This window comes from Pinus tabuliformis, chromosome 5_1 (genome assembly GCF_031772625.1).
Source record: "Pinus tabuliformis cultivar Carrire ecotype Pingquan chromosome 5_1, CPIR1, whole genome shotgun sequence".
Taxonomy (NCBI): Eukaryota; Viridiplantae; Streptophyta; class Pinopsida; order Pinales; family Pinaceae; genus Pinus; species Pinus tabuliformis.
In genome coordinates, this window is record NC_142305.1 from 326,509,566 (window position 1) to 326,524,032 (window position 14,467).

Sequence of the window (14,467 nt, forward strand, 5' to 3'; positions counted from 1 at the left end):
GTACAATTTTGCAGTCTTATATTGCCAAGGTATTGAAGTAATGGAAATACTAATTAACGGTATTTCCATCTGTGAAGTTTGCACAACTAGTGTGATGATTAGATATTTGTCTACAAATAAACTAATTGGTAAAACATTTTTTTTTTAAACAATATATATTTTTTAAATTATTTTAATTTAATAAATTAAAATATTTAAAATTACATTTTTCTAGAATTATTTTAAAATAATTAAAATATTTAAAAATTATATGGTTAAAATTAAAGTTATACGGTTAAAATTCTTACTTAAAATATTAAAAAAATATTATATGGTTAAAATTAAAGTTATATGTTTAAAATTTTTATTAGTAAATCAAAATTGTAATTTTTGCAATTTTTATTAAATTTAAATAAACAAACAAAATTATTTATTAATTGATAATAAAAATTAACATTTTACCCATCTTTGTGGACAGAAAGTTCAAATGACGAAGTAAAGAATGTCACACCAAATATAAATGGAGAAAATATATAAGAAAAGGAATTTGACCATTAGAATGGAGAAAAGATATAAGAAAAGGAATTTGACCATTAGAGAGATAAAGCTATTGTGAATCTTAATGAAATTATTAATTATTAATTATTAATTTAGGGGATAGGAAAGGGTAAAGTGAAACATGTATAAAATGTTAAGTCAAAATTAATAATAAGATTAAGTCAATTGAATTAAGAAAATGATTAGAAGAATAGTTGGAGAAAAACAAAGTCATGTTAAATTAAGAATTAGATTAGAAGTGTAATTGAAAATGTTAAGTCACATTAATAAAAAATATTAGTCAAACTGAATTTAATACTAAAGAGATATGAGTTATATTAAAAAGAAACAATATTGAATTATTTTAATAGACTAACAAAGAATGGAAATAAATAAAAAACTAAATTAAAGATTTCTATTAATTATTAAAATATAATTGAATGTTATTATTAGATATAGAATCCAAAAGCATGATTAATAATGATAAAGAAAGGGATAGCTATAAGGGGGATAAGGAGAGGACCAGGGATATTTTATCTCTAAAAAATTAGATTATATTAGGTTAAAAGTACAGTAAGAAACACTGAAGGGAGGAATGAGATAGGATTAAAGATGAAATAAACAACAATATATAATTTTTAAATAGATAAACATAAATGATTTTATGTATTTGAACTATAAAGACAACAATGTGAATAGAAAATAACTAATAGAACATTACCAATTAGGATTTTTCTATGAGTGTGTAGTTTCAAAGTGGGGTTAGATTCCATAGAGAGAGGCATTCCTACATTTTTGACTGAACAACCTGCATCATTTTTTAATATTATATTTGCAAATAGAATTCACTCCATCGCTTACATTTCTTGCCAAGAGTATGATGATTGGACTAGGTGGTAGTTCTCCTTTGTCTCCAAATTATTCCACTTTTACATCCATGCATGATGTTGTGATATCCCCAGACAATGTAAAACAACTATTTATTATTTTAAGTTATAAAAACTAGTTCTTGAATTTAAGTATGAAAAAAGTGAAATAGCAGTTACCTGTAAATATTGTTTTACTTTCTAAAGTAGTTAGGATTGACAGTTACCTATCCCTAATTGATTTCTTGAGGATTTATTCAAGAAAGATCAAGAGGATAGGGGTATCTGAGATCAGGAAGGAAAGTGAGAAAGAAAGAAAAAGGAGGAAAATTTATGCCGAAATGTTAGGTAGTTTTATGTGGTTACATCTGGTTTGGACCAGATAGCCATGAGACCGTGAGTTCTCATACTAAAAGAATAAGTTTCAGATAGCTGTGAGATCATGAGTTCTCATACTAAAAGAATAAGTTTCATGTATTCAGGAATAGCTCGGGGGGAGACTAACTGACATGGTAGTCTCAAGGTTGGGATGCAAAGAAGCAAGCAGCAAGGTCAAGTTATAGACCAAATGTGGAAGACAACATGGTCCAGATAAGTGAAAAATCCTCATGTTAAATAGTTAGAAATCTAATATGTGTTTTGATATAAATCCACGTAGGTTATTTGCTAACAGAAAGTAGAAATGGGCTGGTTAACCTAAGGAATTTGTATAAATAGTCCATAGGTAAATTTTTCATGCATCTAGATGAGAGGTAGATTACTTTTAGTACCCAATAAAAGGCATAGTCAAAATCGGTGGACCATGACAGAAGAAACTCACAGAGTTTAGTTAAGAATTTATCACAGAAATAAAACAAAACATTTCAATACGAAAATGGTTAGGGTTGTTACACAGATTAAATATTCATGTAGTAACCAGAATGCCATAATCTTTATTTAAGGAGGAAAAACCTTGAATACATAGGTATCGACCAAACCCTGAACACCAGGGACAAAACAAATAACTGTATATGAATATATGATAAGAAAACATTCGTATTATGTACCAGAAAAGAAAGAATTATGGATACTGACCTACCAAAATTAACTGAGAAAGCAACTGAGAGAGCTTAAGCAAAAAAAAAAAAATAAGAATTTAAAGTTTACGACAGTTAAACTCACGAGGATTCATCTTTTGATTTTAAATCCCTACCCTCAGGGACTAGGGCAGACAATATTACCATCTCTACTTAAAATCCACAGATTGAGTAGATATTTACAGCTTCAACTTAACAAGTAGAATAGACTTTTATCTTTTTTGAAACCAACAAAGAAAATACTAAAAACATTACATTCCCATAATATGATTAAAGATAAATAAGTAAACGACAAATAAAGAACTGTAATTTACTCACCATGGCATTACAAGGCTGTCCAACCTATCATCAAGAAAGGAAGCTAACAGAGTTAGGCAGGGTTTGAACTGCACAAGACTTTGCAATATATATAAAATACATATCACCCTATTTGAGGTCAGCTAGAAATTAAATACAGTTATTTAAAAAAAACTGATATATTAATAGTGGTATGCGTAACCCTTATTCAAATGTACCAAATGCATATCGCCCTTTTAAGGGCCGGCAATGCCTAAGGTAAATGCATTTAAGTATATTAACAACATAACAATTCACAAATGGAGCTTCCTTCTAAGAGCCGAAACCCTCAACCAAGAAAAACCGTAACAACAAGTATTTAGGCAAGCACAAGTACCCAATAGTGGGTCAAGACTTTCATTTCCATGCTCAGTGGGCTGAGTGAGGGCTTCCTCCAGCATTTCGCCCAAAAAATTTATCACCTACAAAACCCTCCACCCCAACTGGGAGGACTACCGAAGGTTAAATGCTGACATACGATAACAATAGTAGGATAAAAGACTTGAAAATGAAATTAGCATACAAACCACTCAGACAATACCTTATTTAAACACATGTAGAAACCCTCATCACTGCAAAATGTTGAGCCAGAAGCCCAAGACGCCTGATAGGGAAAACCAGGATGATTAGAAGGCATAAATCGACAATGTTGAACAAATTTGGAGAAAATAGCCTCCAGTAAAAAGTGAGTGAAATGTGAATACCTAAGCATGGAGGAAACCTCTCCTTAGAGCATACTGTATCCATTTCCAAGAGAGGGAAGAATGAATGGACATACAACACTACTCCAAAGGCATAGAAACCCGAGGATTCTCATACACCGTCTGTTCCAAGTGACAACCGAACATCGTTGATCTAGAGCCAATTCTGATGTCAAACGATAGAGCTGTACAACAATAAGCACTCTAGAAAGGCGACACCTCCACCTAGGCCGATATAATAGCCAGTGAATTAATGTAGTGCAGGAGGTTGAGTGATAAAGATTTATTGTTAGCTCAGAAACAAGATAGTAATAAAGTCCTGGCTTAAATGCAGATGAGTATATGGTATAGTTAAATTGTGTCTTGAAAGTGACACGTGGGCCTATGGCCTTTGTAGAAACCCCACCATTGTATATCCATTAAACAATAGTTGCGGAAATTAAGCTATGGTATAACTTGTTGTAAAGAATTATATTATAGTAATCAGATATTACATTAGTCAGAGGTAATGCAAAAATGAATTGGTAAATATCTCATAGTTTTGGTGCAATTATTAAAATGTTATAAGTAAAGTTCTTTGTTGAATATACAATATTTATTTAAAGTTTTCTTTATGCATATTTGACATGCGGGTGTGTGACATATGGTATCAGAGCGCTCATGTTGCCAAACTGAGACCTTTGGAATATAAGTAAATAACAACATCAGTTATGTGCACAGAGGAAGCATGGAAGCAGACATCATGAGGAGGACTAGAAATCCACTACACAGGTCTGTAATGAGAACAAGACCAGCATAATTTCAAGATGGAAATCCTGATGTATGGGTGCAGTTGGATGATGAGCCGTGAAATACCAATACTGTTATCGTGGAAACTATACAAGAATTGAAGGAGGATATGACTTGGTTACAGGAAGATAATGAAAGGCTGATGCAGGAGCAGGAAAAGATTATGAAAAGTATATCTAATAGACAGAATCATCGGCCACTAGTCCTGTTACACAACATTTTTCACTGTCCCTGTACTCCCCATTCCACAATCCTGGAGGACCTCTACAGTGAACCCTACATGCTTTCCCATCATAAATAACTCCCATTATGTCCCTCTTCATGATTATAACATTTCCCTCTTGCATCATTTCCCAAGAATCTTCCTTTTACCCTAGTTTACAAGACCGACGCTAGTGACCAGTTCATCCCCCGCTCCTTCTATAGAGCTTAACACTAGGACTAGCGTCGATCAGTGCTACTGAGCCTTCTTTCAGTTGTGCTGACCCTGTTTTGCAAGTTTTTTAAATATGGAGTCAAAGCTTCGAGGTCGGGAAGCTTCGTAAGGGAAGTCTGGTAAATGGTTGGGCTGGATGGAGCCGAGGAATCCAGTTTGGGTTCCTTTCCCCTATTAGGATGGAACAAACCCAAGAGATAAGGCCTTCTCCCATGAGGAAAGGAACCATCCCCCCTCCATCCAAGCTATATAAACCTCTATTTTCCCAAGCTAAACTAGTTTTGGAGTGAGTTTGAATGATCAGAAATACATCTATAGCTTGTAGCTTTCTAGTGTATGTTTGAGGAAGAATAGTGTGTTTTGGTTTGGTTTGAGACTAGAGGGAATAAGCCTCAACTTCCATTGTTGGGGGTTATCCATGAGATGCTAGCAGGAGTGTGGGAACCTAGATATGTTAGAGGAGACCAACTACATCAAGGCATTGGTTGTAATCTCTTTCTAATTTATATGAATACAACTATTGATTGATTTCCTACATGAAGTGCTATCTGACATCTTTATGTCTTAATGTTCCTTAACCTGTGAAGTAGGTTGAATACAATATTGCATGCTATCACATTTGTTGTTGTTGTTGTTGTTTTCTTGTTTCAAGTATTCGAAGGAAGGAAATAGAAGATAGTTGGAGTGAGGAAGGAGGATCATCACCAAGCGGAATAGTGTTCTAAGTGGTAGGCCCTCTTAATTGATTATAGCTTAAGGAGATTTTCCATATATTGTTTGTTTGTGGCTAGACCCACTCTCTCGGGCTAGAGGAATTTTTTGTGTCGGCACTGAGAATTTACTTGCACCACAAATTAGTGATTCCACTAGGGAGCAAATCCTTCTATTTGATTGATTTTCATTTTATGGTTTTGTGTGAACTTTTCTAGTATCACCGTTTCCCTTTAGTTTTCTTTGCTTTGCTTGGTTTATTGCTCTGAGTCTGAAATTAATAGTGGCAGGTCTGGTTTTGGATTTTGAAAAAATTTATTTTTTCTTGAAATCCTCGATCAATGCTCTTTTTTGCCAAACAGTCACACTGTTGAGGCCTATCAACGCTTGTTGTTAGTTAGGCAATCGCTCTGGTCATGTCGATCAACACTTTTTCTCAGTTAGGTAGTCGCTCCGGTTCTTGTAGATGAAGATCAGGGTTTCTCCTGGATCATAACCAGTGTGTCTTTCCCTCTTAATTTCTACCTCTTAGCTTGTTTTGCCTGTGTTCTCCCTGACTGGAAAGCTTCATTAGCTTGGTTTGTGTGCTTGTTTGGTTTGCCTTCTCTTTACTTGATTTTTTGAGTCTTGGATGGTTTGTGGCCCTAGGGCATCTAGGTCATCGTCCATTCAGCTGTTTGTGTGCTCAGCAAGTCAAGTTGTTGGTTAGCTACTCCTTTGCATTTCGTTTTTTAGTCCTTTTATTGCTTTGATTTCAATTAAACAAGTTTGAAAAGTTTCGTTTGTTCTTCTCTTGATTAAGCGCCTCTTTTCAGGCATAGATCATGTTGAGCCTCAAACCTACACCTTCATATACACCATATCAGCCTTCTTTTTCCACTTACTTCATCCACCAAGCTGTTAAATCATTGCATTATAGTCTAAAAAGAGCTTCTGACATGGTTTTCTAACTATGCTTATGACTGTTGTTTAGTTTAGATTTTTGTTCAGGCAGCTGTGGAAACTGAAACTTGTCAGTTTCCGCAGCCAGCACAGGTTTCCGCAGCCAGCACAGGATTCCGCAGCCATTTTGTTAAAGGCTATGCTACAGGTGTCCTATGAAGAAACGAGCCACATGGGCAAGCTACAAGCGACGGGTACATGGAACGTGTCCCTTCAGATCAGCCGAATCATCCATAAAAGGTCACGGTCAACAAGGGTCAAAGGCAAAGCCAACCAAGGAATTTAGTGGTGGCACGTCTCTGTTTTGAGCACGTGAAAGTTTACGTGGCACAGTCCTCACCTCACGGAGACATCGGTACACCTGGAGATCAACCTCGTAACCTGAATCCAACAGCTAACACTCTGAAGATTTAATGGACATGATGACCATTACGCTAGATCTCGGGCTGAGGAGATCTACATGTCTTTGGCAACGCAGTTAACAGCATAGGACTTAGTTAGTTAGTTACAGCACTTTTTCATTATAAATAACGCGTTGATAAACGCTGTGTAGAATCTTTTGGAGATGTAATTTTTGAACTGTTGTTATTATCACCCCACTGCACTCTGTTTTATATATTTTGCTGCTTCTTTAATACATGAGAAGACTACTTTCCTGAGCTCATTTTTGTGACTGTTCGTTGATTGGATGAGGTGGCAGAGGGCCCCTGCGTACTAAAGCCCTGTAGAGTTTTCATTTGATTTTATTATGTTTCTGTTTTCATAATCATTAGCTTGTATATAACATGTTGTTTTGATGTTTTTAATTCACTGCTGTCTACATTTTCATTTATGTTTTCTTATAGCTGTCAGCTAATCAATGCTTTTCTACAGGTTTTCTTAGGTAGCCCGGGTAAATTTTCATCTTTTTGATAACTACTGACATATGAGATCATCTTGTCCTTCTTGCTAATTTTCATTTTCTGAAGTTTAATTCCAGCACTTTCCTTTTTCAAATTGTGTTTTGCTTATTTATTTTTCTGCTACTTAGACATCATACTACTCATTTGTTTATGGTTTCTTTCTATAGTCAAGTGACTCTATTAGTAAGGAATCAGAAGATTACTTATTGTAGTGTGATTTAGATATCATATTGCTTAACTTATTCATGATTGCTTCCCATAAGGTAGATTGATCTGAAGGGTAAAGGATTAGAAGAGTTGAAGTAGTGTGATTAGTTTCCTTTATGCAATTTAATTTCTTGCAATTTAAATATCATATTGCTTAACTTGTTCATGATTGCTTCCCATAAGGTAGATTGAGCTGAAGGGTAAAGGATCAGAAGAGTTGAAGTACTGTGATTAGTTTCCTTTATGCAATTTAATTTCTTGCCATTTAGATATCATATTGCTTAACTTGTTCATGATTGCTTCCCACAAGGTAGATTGAGCTGAAGGGTAAAGGATCAGAAGAGTTGAAGTAGTGTGAATTAGTTGCTTTGCTTTTAGTTTTTGAGTTTCTTTAAGTTCAGTATTTACTTTCTTTTTCATACAGTAGCAAGGATACTGGGCCATTGTCATTAGTTCACTGTTTTGATACATTTACTTCCTCTTAAGAATTGATTTCATTACAGTTGTTTTAAAGCTTTCTTTTTGAACACTTTTAAGTTTGGGAAAATCACTGTAGAAATCACCATTACCATCCATACTTAACTTTCATTTTCGCCATCACACATTAGGGAAAGATAAATCCAAAAACAAACTAAAAAACTCAAAAACGACAAAAGACTAAGGAAATGGTTATCTTGTACATATAGTACACTTCACTTCGTCAGTTTACGAATCTCGGATTTAAATTTTAAATAGCAATTTAGAACACACTAAATTGACCAAACATTTTGGCGCCATTGCCGGGGAAGTGAAATTAGGTAGCTAATTTCTTAAAAAAAAAAACAAGAAAATTTCAAGGAAGGAAAATTGATAACCTCTCAAAGTATGCTCTCCTCTTGCACTTAGTGTGATCTGGAGGACGAGAAAAGAGAAAGTTATTGGTTTAATAGTTTCTTGGGTATGCTCTCTTCTTGCACCTAGAGTGACCTGGAAGATCAGAAAGAGAATTATTAGCCCGACTTGAAGAAAAATAAAAAAAATGACATGCATAGAGCAAGAGATTCTAGGGGAAGGTTTTTAGCTAGAGCCAAGAGTTCGATTTTTACGACTCCTTCTACCTCAAGGAATAGACAAGGGACACCTCCATCATCTCCAACCTACACTCCTAGCCCTAGGATTCCTGGAATTCAAGAGACAGTAGTTGAGTTAGGAGACTCTTCCTCACCATCCATCGAATCTGAATTAGGAAAAGATCCTTTCTTTTCTTCTATAGGGAGACACATTGTAATTGAAGAAGTAGAATCATCTGAGGAAGAAGAGGGAGAAATTCCTCCTCATTCGCCATTAGTAGAGGAACCAGAGGACTCTGAAATCTCTGAGAAAACTACCATGACAGAAGAGGGATTTAACGGATTTGGTAGAGGTAGAGGTAGAGGAGGGGGAGGAGGAAATAATGGAGGAGGTAGAGGTAGAGGAGGGGGAGGAGGAAATAATGGAGGAGGTAGAGGTAACAATGGGGGAAATAGGGATGGGGATAACTTATTTGGATTTCCTATAGTCGATGAGGATTCTCGAGCAACAATGAAAAATATTTCACCATCTGTCCTCCCAAACTTTCATGGGTTAAGAAATGAAGATCCTGAAACATTTCTATTTGAGTTTGAGGTCGTGTGTCAAACCTATGATTATCTGGAAGACTCTCAAAAACTCAAACTGTTTCCTTCAACATTGAAAGGAGCTGCTTTGAAATGGTTCATGGGATTACTCACTCAATCCATTAGGACTTGGAATGATATGAAACAAACATTTTTGGATAGATACATGGATTATTGTATGCCTACCAACCACAAGGATGAAGTATTTAAAATGGTACAAAGAGAAGATGAAAACTTGGAGGATTTACTTGAAAGATTCCAATACAATCTGAAAAGAGCAAAAATGAGTAACTTAGATGAGGAGACCTTGAAAGCCCTTCTATTAAAAGCCATTATAGACGAATGGATAGATATTTTGAACATGATGGGAAAAGGAGACATATCTAAACTTCCACTTCATGACATAGCAGAACTGTGTGTCCATCTCTCAAGAGGAAAATCTAAAACTGGAAAAGGGCCTAGAGATCCTTCTCTCATCAGAGCAAACAAATCTGCAACTGGATCAGTAAGTAGGGCTGAGATTGGAAATATGCTTGATGAATTCAAAACTGATATCTTAGGGAGTCTTAGTGATCAACTAGACACTCTTAAGATCCACAATAAGCAGAAAGCAAAAGCTGAAGCTTTAGCCATCTTTTGCCTAAAATGTAGAAAAAAACATGCTCTCAGGGAATGTCCCTTGGATGCAAAAGTTGTAGAAACATGTACGATTTGTTCAGAGAATCATGAGACCAAGGATTGTCCTTCAATTCCTAGACTCAAAGCTATCTTTCAAGAAGATCCAAATACAATTGAGTCTCTCTGTTTTGTTGCAAGGAGACCTTGGCAGGGGCAACAAAATCAAGGGTTTAACAACTCTATGAAATTTCAACCCCCACCAAATTGGAATCCTTGGCAACAACCTTGGTCCCAACCTCAAAATCCTTTTCAATCATGGGTACAAGGTATGCAAAATCCTTATGGGAGATTTGCTCAATTTTATCAATATCCTCCATCTTTTCAAAACCAATAAGCTTCACAACTTCCAAATCAAAACCCACAACTATCATTGCCATTTAAACAACAACAACCCTCTCAATAGAACCCAAACTCTCAACTCTTGCTTCCATTCCAACAGAAGTCAAATCAACTTCCTTCTCAGCCATCGCCAAACCCCAATAATAAAAACCCTCAAAATGCTTACATGATAGAAGGTCAACAATTTCCTGCCTATATGATTGTTCCTCTCAATGATGTACAACTCAGATCTGGTAGAGTTCTAGATAAACCTTCTATAGATGCCCAAAATCAAAGCATTTCTGAGGAAGAATCTCTTGAAGCCAATAAGGGTTCTGAAGCATCTCTTCAAAACCCAAACACTCAGAAAGAAAAAGAAAAAGAGCTAACCCCCACAACTCCTATAGTTGAGCAACCTGCATCTTCATCCACACCTCCCTTTCCTGAAAGATTACAAATTGACAAAGGGGTGGAAAAACAAATCTTGTTGCCTGACTATGATTTTCTAGATGAATTGAAGAATGTCTGTATCAAGATTCCCTTGTTACAAGCCATTAAAGAGATTCCTATTCTAGCAAAAACAATAAAGGAGTTGAGTCTTAAAAGACCAGGAAGGAAACCTAGAGATACAAGAAGAATCCACCTGGTAGGGAAAATTGCAGACATCATGATGAGAAAAATTACTATGCAGAAGTATGTAGATCCCGGTAGTCCAATTATCAAAACACATATCAATGGGGTTGAAATTCCAAATACTTTGATTGATTTAGGGGATGCTATCAACATTATGAGTAGACAGACTATGGAACAGCTGAAACTTCCTAATATTCTCTTTACACCTACTTTACTGCAACTTGCAGATCGATCGATTATTAAACCAGATGGTGTATTAGAAAACATTTCAGTCTCCTTAGACTCTTGGGAATATCCAGTGGATTTCATGATTTTAACTCCCAAGAGTAATTTAGGAGGACATCCTCTCATCTTAGGAAGACCTTGGCTAGCCACAGCCGATGCTTTCATCAGTTGTAGGTCTGGGGATATGTATATTTCTAATGGTAATTCGACAAAGAAATTCAATTTGTATCCTCCAGCAAAAGCAATTACAAAAATAGGAGATAATGAATGGATTGATGATGATGATACTATACAACCTGTCTTACCATTTCTGAAGTTAGTGAAGATAGTCAAATTCTGAACACATTAGAAAATTTTGAAACATCTTCAGAATATGACCACACACAATTTCAGTTAGATTCTGACATTGGGTATCTATCATCTAGACAAATGTCTCTTTTCTCTATGGAAGAATTTGGTAGTTCCGCCATTGAGATCTTTCCAGGAAAAACATTGAATATCAACAAAAATTTGGAAAGATCACAAGAGGAAGAACTAACCAAAATCTTGCAAAAACATTCTACTGCATTTGCATGGGAGTATACCGATATGAAAAGTATTGACCCTAAGACTTGCATTCATCACATCTACATTGAGGAAAACAGTAGACCAATCAGACAACCTCAGAGAAGGATGAATCCAAACCTTAGGGAGATAGTGAAAGAAGAGCTCCAAAAGTTACTTAATGTAAACTTCATTTATCCAATTTCAGATAGCCGATGGGTTTCTCCTTTGGTTATAGTACCTAAAGAGAATGGTAAATGGAAGGTATGCATTGATTACAGAGAATTGAACAAAGCAACTTTGAAGGATCACTTTCCTTTACCCTTTATCGATCAGGTATTAGATACTTTAGCAGCCAAAAAGTATTTTTCATTTTTGGATGGTTTTAGTGGTTACAATCAGATTCACGTAGCACCTGAAGATCAGGACACGACCACATTTACCTGTCCATGGGGAACTTTTGCTTATCGAGTACTTCCTTTTGGATTATGTAATGCACCCGCAACATTTCAAAGGGCAGTACTAGGAATCTTTTCCGATCTAATCCATGATTGTGTAGAGGTTTATATGGATGATTTTATAGTTTATGGTAATTCGTTTGAAGAGGCATTAGAGAATTTGGAAAAAGTCCTTATAAGATGCAAAGAAACAAACCTATCATTAAGTCATGAAAAATGCTTTATGATGTTTACTGAAGGGATTGTTTTAGGACATCATATTTCAGGAGATGGGATTAAAGTTGATAGATCAAAATTTGAAGTCATCTCCAAGTTGCCTATTCCAAATTGTCACAAAGATGTTAGAAGTTTTCTTGGATTTACTGGATACTATAGAAGATTTATTGAAAACTTCACCAAAATAGCATCTCCACTCTTCAAATTACTTACAAAAGACTGTGAATTCAAATGGGATCCTGATTGTCAATCTGCATTTGAAACTTTGAAAACAAGAATATCTGAAGCACCCATTTTGAGAGGGCCGAATTGGAAACTTCCTTTCCACATTTCCACAGATGCTTCAGATACAGATCTAGGAGCTGTGTTGTGACAAAAGGATTTAGTTCCTTATGCCATTTACTACACCAGTAAAAATTTGACTCCCACTGAGTTAAACTATACTGTGACTGAGAAAGAGTTCTTAGCTGTTGTTCATGCAATCAATAAGTTTAGACACTATATAACTGGCTATGAAACTTTTGTCCATACTGATCATTTTGCAATTAGATATCTCATGAATAAACCTGTTACTAATGGCAGAGTTACAAGATGGCTCTTACTTTTACAAGAATTCAATATTACTGTGTTGGATAGACCAGGGAAACAAAATACAGTAGCTGATTTCTTGTCTAGAATCCAAAATACTAACGAAGATTCTCCTGTAGAGGATAAGTTTCCAGATGAATATTTGTTTGCAGTAACTACTAAGACTCCTTGGTATGCAGATATTGCTAACTATTTGGTTATAGGGAAGCTATCTCCACATCTATTTCCTGGTGAAAAAAGAAAAATTATTCAGGAGAGTTCAAGTTATTCATGGAATTCTAATGAATTGTTTAAAACAGGGCTAGATTGTGTGATCAGAAGATGTGTTCGGGAAGATGAAATGCCTGACATCCTCAAGGCATGTCATGATGAACCATGCGGTGGACACTTTGCTGACAAAAGGACGGCCTATAAAATCCTTTCTTTAGGATATTATTGGCCTTCCATTTTCAAAGATGCAAAACAATATGTCAGAAGGTGTGACAGCTGCCAAAGAGTTGGGAGACCGACTCTTTCAAATGAAATGCCATTACAACCACAGGTACTCATCGAACCCTTTGAAAAATGGGCTTTAGATTTCATTGGACCCATTAATCCACCATCTAAACAAAAGAAGTATATATTGGTATGCATTGATTATGTCACTAAATGGGTAGAAGCCAAAGCATTGCTTTCTGCCACTGAAAATTCAGTTGTTCAATTTCTTTTTGAGAATATTTTTACTCTTTTTGGTGTCCCAAGAGAAATTGTGACAGATTAGGGAAGTCAATTTACATCTAATTTGATGGAGAAGCTGATGGAAGAATACAAAATCAAGCACAGAAAATCTACTCCTTACCAGCCGCAAGCAAATGGCCAAGTGGAATCTACAAACAAAGTTCTTGAGAACATCATCACCAAAATTGTTCATCTACACATAAGAGATTGGGCAGAAAGGCTTCCTGAAGCCTTATGGGCCTACAGAACTACATGGAGGAATACAACAGGACATTCTCCCTATGAACTTGTTTATGGGAAAGAGGTCCTGCTCCCCATTGAGTTTCAAGTCAAGACTTTCAAGATGGCAGTCCAGTTGGGGATGAATCTATCAGAAGCCCAAAAGCACAGAATGGAGCAGCTGAATGAGCTAGATGAGATCAGACAAGATGCAATTTTAAGGACTGATCTAGTTCAACATCAAAGAGCTAAGTGACATGACAGATACATCAAAGAGAGAAAGTTTCAAGAGGGAGAATTGGCGTTACTGTTTGATTCCAAGTTTAAAGACTTCAAAGGAAAATTTCAGACTCATTGGCTTGGGCCATATGAGATTGACAAAGTCTTTAACAATGGAGCGGTAAGAATCAAGACCATTGATGAATTTCAAACTCCTCTCTTTGTGAATGGCCACCGATTGAAAATTTATCATAAGCCACTCTCAAAAGAGGAATTTGTCAAAATGTTCCAAGAGAATTCTGCAATAAGGCTGGTGGAGAAGAATCCTTCTCCCCATCAACCTAGCCTTTGTTTCTTTCAGTATTAAAAAAAAAAAAAAAAAAAAAAAAAAATCGTATAAGCTTGAAAACCAATCATAGATTTGCGGTCTTATACAGAAAATGTAGAGTGAAAATCAGGGACACCTGACACTCTATATTTTCCAAAAAAAATATCCTCTCCTTCTCTTTCCATCTTCACTCCATCTCATTTGCTATT